Here is a 7,373-nt window from a genome sequence, read left to right as displayed (position 1 = left end):
ACCTTCACGTGGTCTTCATCTCCTACTGGTTCGATAACCTTGGTTTCTTACTGAGGGAAAACTTGCTGCTGTATGCATCACACCTTCCTCTTGGGGTTCCCAAAGGACGTGTGCTTTACCGTCACAAGCAACTCTTTTTCTGGCGCCGTTGCCAGGGAGATCAAGACACGCTGCAAGGGGAGTCTCTCACATCCAATCTCTTTACTTTGTTTATTGTCTTGCTTTACTTTATTTTATTTCTGTTTTGTTTGCTTTCTTTATATCAAAAACACAAAAAATTAGTTACTTGTTTTACTTTATTTAATTCGGTTTTGCTTAGTTTAGTTTTATTATTGCTAAAATGAGTAATCCTGAAGTTGAAGTTTGTTCGTTTAAGCAACAAGGGGGAGAGAGTTTTAAAGATGCTTGGTATAGAATTAGTGATGCTCATCATAGGTGCACTAAGAAACACTCCACTATTATCCTCCTTAGAAAATTTTATGTTGGTATGTCTAGCTGGAATAGGTATGTTCTTGATACTCTTGCGGTGGGTAATTTCATAGGCACTCCTGCTTTAGAAGCTAGTTGCATTATTGAGAGTCTAGTTGGAATACCACCTGTTAATGAAGCTAAAATTGAAATCTCTCTTGAGGATGTCATGAAAAAGTTGGAGGCCATAGAGAAAAATCTTCCAAGTGTTGAGACTAAATTGGGAATATTACTTGATAACACTGATAAACTTGATAAATCTCTAGGAGGAATTAATGAAAGAATTGTTGTTTTAGAAACTTGAACCCATAGGATTGGTGAACTTGAAGAAGCTATGGGAACCTTGGGTTCAACTTTTTTTCTCTTAAGTTTAAGGAGAAAGCTTATATGGGTAAGGAGCAAAAGTTCATGTATGTCTCTAAGGTGCCTAAGCCAAAGAATTATTATAAGCCTAAAATTAATAAAGCCCTTAGTGCCACTATGGGAAATTTAGATAATGGAGCATCTAAGATACCTACTGCGACAAGTTGTGTTTTTAAGGAAAATTATGATGTTGATGCTTCTTCTCTAGATGTTACTTGATTTACACTTTCTGCGCCTAGCTGAATGGCGTTAAAGAAAAGCGCTTATGGGAGACAACCCATTATTTTATTTCCGCAATTTTTGTTTCATATTTGAGTCAAGGTGCTTGTTAATACTGTAGCAATACCTTTGTATCTTTACTTTATTGCATTGTTGTGCCAAATAAAGTCTTTGATAGTAAGGTTGATACTAGATTTGGATTTCTGCGCAGAAACAGATTTCTAGCTGTCACGAATTTGAGTAGATCTCTCTGTAGGAAACTCTAAAAAAATCTGCGAAAATTCATGGGTAATCCTCAGATATGTACGCAAATTTCATTCGATTTGAGCTTCTTCATCTGAGCATGTTAAGTGCCTCGAAAAAATTCTTCTTTACGGACTGTTCTGTTTTGATAGATTCTGCCTTTTATTTCACATTGCCTCCTTTACTGTGTTTGAGTGGATTTATTTGCTCCATTAAATTTCAGTAGCCTTGGGAAATGTCCAGAAGTGTTAGAAATGATTGTGTCCTCTCTGAACATGTGAATTTTTGATTATGCACTAACCCTCTGATGAGATTGTTTTGAGTTTGGTGTGGAGGAAGTTTTCAAGGATCAAGAGAGGAGGATGATATAATATGATCAAGAAGAGTGAAAAGTCTAAGCTTGGGGATGCCCCCGTGGTTCATCCCTGCATATTTCAAGAAGACTCAAGCATCTAAGCTTGGGGATGCCTTGGGCATCCCCTTCTTCATCGACAACTTATCAGGTCACCCCTAGTGAAACTATATTTTTATTCTGTCACATCTTATGTGCTTTACTTGGAGCGTTTGTGTGCTTTTATTTTCGTTTTGTTATTTTCATTCTCTGAATAAAATTGGATCCTAGCAATCCTTGTGGGAGAGAGACACGCTCTGCTTTTTCATATTGAACACTGGTGTTCTTAGTTTTACTTTTAATGTTCATGGCGAAGGTTGAAAGCCGCTTCATTCATTCTATTTGGTTGGAAACAGAAAATGCTTCATGTGGTAATTGGTGTATTGTCTTGAATAATTTGATACTTGGCAATTGTTTTGAGCTCTCAAGAAGATCATGTTTAAGCTCTTGCATCATGTAGTTTAAACCTATTAGTGGAGAACTACCGTAGAGCTTGTTGAAATTTGGTTTGCATGATTTTTCTCTCTAAAGTCTAGATATTTTGTGGTAAAAGTGTTTGAACAACAAGGAAGACAGTGTAGAGTCTTATAATGCTTGCAATATGTTCTTATGTAAGTTTTGCTGTACCGATTCATACTTGTGTTTTCTTCAAACAACCTTGCTAGCCAAAGCCTTGTACTGAGAGGGAATGCTTCTCGTACATCCAAAACCTTGAGCCAAAACCTATGCCATTTGTGTCCACCATAACTACCTACTATGTGGTATTTTTCTGCCATTCCAAGTAAATTGCTTGCGTGCTACCTTTAAAAATTTCATTCCTTGTCTTTGCAATACATAGCTCATGGGAAAGTAGCCTAAAAACTATTGTGGTAAAGAATATGTCGCTTATGTATCTTATTTCTTATAAGTTGCTTGTTGAGCGCTAACCATGTTTCTGGGGACGCCATCAACTGTTACACCTTTGTTGAATATCATGTGAGTTGCTATGCATGTTCGTCTTGTCTGAAGTAAGGGAGATTAGCCATGAGTTGAATGGTTTGAGTATGCATATTGTTAGAGAAGAACATTGGGCCACTAACCAAAGCCATGTATCATGGTGGAAGTTTCAGCTTGGACATTAATCCTCAAATCTCTTATGAGAATATTATCTGTTGTTGAATGCTTAAAGCATTAAAGAGGAGTCCATTATCTATTTTCTATGTTGTCCCGGTATGGATGTCCTCAAGTTGAGATCTATCAAAATCGAGAAATCAAATGCGATTTATCTCCTTGGACCTTTGTACAGGTGGCATAGAGGTACCCCTTTGTGACACTTGGTTGAAACATATGTAATGCAATGATAATCCATGGAAATCCTAGCTAATTAGGACAAGGTGCGAGCACTATTGGTATTCGATGCATGAGGGTTGCAACTTATAGGATGTTTTATGCATAACACATATGAATTATTACTACCGTTGACAAAATTGTTTCCATGTTTTCAAAATAAAAAGCTCTAGCACATGAGTAATCCCTGCTTCCCTCTGCGAAGGGCCTTTCTTTTATTTTATGATTGAGTCAGTTTACCTACTTCTTTCTATCTTAGAAGCAAACACTTGTGTCAACTGTGTGCATTAATTCTTACATACTTGCTTATTTGCACTCATCATATTACTTTGTGTTGTCAATTATCCATGAGATATACATGTTGAAAGTTGAAAGCAACTGCTGAAACTTATATCTTCCTTTGTGTTGCTTCAAAACCTTCTATTAAGAATCTATTGCTTTATGAGTTAACTCTTATGCAAGACTTGTTGATGCTTGTCTTGAAAGTACTATTCATGAAAAGTCTTTGCTATATGATTCAGTTGTTTAGTCATTATCTTTACCATTGCTTTGAATCACTTCATTCATCTCATATGCTTTACAATAGTATTGATCAAGATTATGATAGTAGCATATCACTTCAGAAATTATCCTTGTTATCGTTTACCTACTCGAGGGCGAGTAGGAACTAAGCTTGGGGATGCTTGATACGTCTCAAACGTATCTATAATTTCTTATGTTCCATGCTAGTTTTATGACAATACTCACATGTTTTATACACACTTTATATCATTTTAATGCATTTTCCGGCACTAACCTATTAACAAGATGCCGAAGCGCCAATTCCTGTTTTCTGCTGTTTTTGGTTTCAGAAATCCTACACAGGAAATATTCTCGGAATTGGATGAAACAAAAGCCCACGGTCTTATTTTCCATGGAGCCTTCCAGAAGACCGAAGAGGAGACGAAGAAGGGCGACGAGGCGGCCACACCCTAGGGGGGAGCGGCCCTACCCCTGGCCGCGCCGCCTTATGGGGTGGGCCCCTCGAGCGTCCCCCGGCTCTGCCCCTTCGCCTATATAATCTCTCCGTCGCGAAAACCATAATACCGAGAGCCACGATATGAGTAAACATACTGAGACGCCGCCGCCGTCAATCCCATCTCGGGGGATTCTGAAGATCATCTCTGGCACCCTGCCGGAGAGGGGAATCATGACCGGAGGGCTCTACATCACCATGCCCGCCTCCGGACTGATGCGTGAGTAGTTCATCCTTAGACTATGGGTCCATAACAGTAGCTAGATGTTTGTCTTCTCCTCTTGTGCTATCATGTTTAGATCTTGTGAGCTGCCTATCATGATCAGGATCATCTTATTATAATGCTACATGATGAGTTTGTTGGGATCCGATGAATATGGAATACTATGTCAAGTTGATTATTGATCTATCATATATGTGTTGTTTATGATCTTGCATGCTCTCCGTTGCTAGTAGAGGCTCTGGCCAAGTTGATACTTGTAACTCCAAGAGGGAGTATTTATGCTCGATAGTGGGTTCATGCCTCCATTGAATGCAGGATGTGAGAAAGTTCTAAGGTTATGGATGTGTTGTTGCCACTAGGGATAAAACATCAATGCTTTGTCTAAGGATATTTGTATTGTTTACATTACGCACAGTACTTAATGCAATTGTCTGTTGTTTGCAACTTAATACTGGAAGGGGTGCGGATGCTAACCCGAGGTGGACTTTTTAGGCATAGATGCATGCTGGATAGCGGTCTATGTTCTTTGTCGTAATGCCCTAAGTAAATCTCGGAATAGTCATCATGATATGTATGTGCATTGCTATGCCCTCTCTCTTTGTCAATTGCCCAACTGTAATTTGTTCACCCAACATGCTATTTATCTTATTGGAGAGACACCACTAGTGAACTGTAGACCCCGGTCCATTCTTTTACATCTGAAATACAATCTACTGCAATCATTGTTCCCTGTTGTTCTTTGCAAACAAACATCATTCTCCACACCATACGTTTAATCCTTTGTTTACATCAAGCCGGTGAGATTGACAACCTCACTATTAAGTTGGGCCAAAGTATTTTGATTGTGTTGTGCAGGTTCCACGTTGGCGCCGGAATCCCTGGTGTTGCGCCGCACTACACTCCTCCACCAACAACCTTCACGTGGCCTTCATCTCCTACTGGTTCGATAACCTTGGTTTCTTACTGAGGGAAAACTTGCTGATGTACGCATCACACCTTCCTCTTGGGGTTCCCAACGGATGTGTGCTTTACCGTCACAAGCATGCAACGTCTTGCGGAAGGGCAAACTCTTGCCCATGGCGTAGGTTGGGGATGGTGATAGGGAAAAGGCGTTCGCTTGATGAGATGAAGATAAGTCGATTTGTCGATGGAGTTCGTGCTTGACGATCCGACTACACGTGCAAAGCTCATGCACCAATGAAATCGCTAGGACAATCTCCGGGAGTATTTGATCTTGCAGGTGCACGACCAGCCTGACCGAAAGGGTCTTAATTTCTACCTAAAATCAAGAACAAGTAAGAACTAATATTGCAATCAAGATATTGAGGATATAGATGAAAGCTTTATTGAAAAGGTGGGATTCCGAATAGTCGGTCTTGTTCTGGGCGTTGGACTCAAAAAAAGTACACGAGAGTTGCTGCTATGGCTAACTTTTAAAAATAAAAATCCAAGTAAACCCTAACAAAGACTAGCTATTTATTAGAGACCAGCGGAGGAGGAGAGGCGCCGTATTAGGGCATCTCCAACGACCCGACGCATTTCGGATGCCCAAATTGGCCGCGCGCGTTCGTTTGCGTCGGCCCGTGGACACGAAAATGGTCAGGTGTGCGTTTGTACCGAGGGGTATCCTTAGCAGGCCGACGCATTTTTTCCGACCGGGCCATTATTTTTTGGAAATCACTGAAAATAGCACAAACAAGTAAATTCTACCAAAATATGACCATCATATTGGCTCAATTTAGGTCTCAAATAATTCCATCAAAATATGTACATGGTACAACACAAAATGTAGCCCAAAAAGGACACAACATGGCCATAAACAGCAAATATAGTTCACAAGGTGTCCATGGTGCTTGACATGGGCGCGGTAGATCAGGCGGCACGCGCGTGGATTTCAGTGCGCTTCTTCACGAACCAGGCCACGGTGTCGTCGTCCATGGTGGCCAAGTTGGCCATCATGATCCTTGTGTCCTCTGCCCAAATCTTGGCCTTGGCGTCCAGGCTTCTGGCCTTGGCGTCAAGCATTTTGGCCTCGCCATCTGCCCTTTTGGCTGCGACGTCCATCCTTTGGATCTCAATGGCCTCTTTGGTATGGTTGAGGTAGATTGCAGCAGAGGCCTCTTTCTCTAGGCGCCTCTGCTCATCCCTTTTGGCCAGGGAGACTTGAGATTTGGCCATGATCTTCTCCAAGGCCTGGCTTAATGATGAGCGCAGATTGCACACCGTTGGGGAACCCCAAGAGGAAGGTATGATGAGCACATCAACAAGTTTTCCCTCAGTAAGAAACCAAGGTTTAATCGACCAGTAGGAGAAAGGCGTGACTTCTGAAGGTGTTGCTAGCTGACTAGTGAAAAAGCGCACTACCGGTGTCAGCAACAATGTGGAACCTGCACACAACACAATCAAAATACTTTACCCCAAATTACAGAGAGGTTGTCAATCTCACCGGTTTTGGTGAACACAATGATTAATGTATCGAGTGGAAGGATATTTTTGCATTAATTAAAGAGAACAGTGCTTACAGAAAGTAAACAAAGCAGGATTACAATGGATGAATTTATCATAGTAAAAGAAAGGACCGGGGTCCACAGTTCACTAGAGGTGTCTCTCCATAAAGATAAATAACATGTTGGGTGAACAAATTACAGCTGGACAATTGACAGAATATTGACCATACATGACAAGATGATTATTATGAGATTCATTTGAGAATTACAACATAATACATAGACCGTAATCCAACTGCGTTTATGACTAATAATCCACCTTCCGGTTATCGTCCGAACCCCTTCCAGTATTAAGTTGCAAACAACAGATTATCGCATTAAACAATGTGTGTAAAGTAAACAATAGAATTACCCTTGGATAAAACATTGTGTTTTCTCAGTAGTAGCAACAGCACATCTACAATCTTAGAAGTTATTGTCACTCTTCCAGAAAACTAGAGGCATGAACCTACTATCGAGCATAAATACCCCCTCTTGGAGAGTCACAAGCATCTACTTGGCCAGAGTATCTACTAGCAACGGAGAGCATGCAAGATCACAAATAACATATGACAAGAATATATAATCGATCTCAACATAGTATTCAATATTCATCGGATCCCAGCAAACACAACATGT

Source organism: Lolium perenne, chromosome 7, assembly GCF_019359855.2.
Source record: "Lolium perenne isolate Kyuss_39 chromosome 7, Kyuss_2.0, whole genome shotgun sequence".
Classification (NCBI taxonomy): Eukaryota; Viridiplantae; Streptophyta; class Magnoliopsida; order Poales; family Poaceae; genus Lolium; species Lolium perenne.
This window is presented reverse-complemented; position numbering follows the sequence as displayed.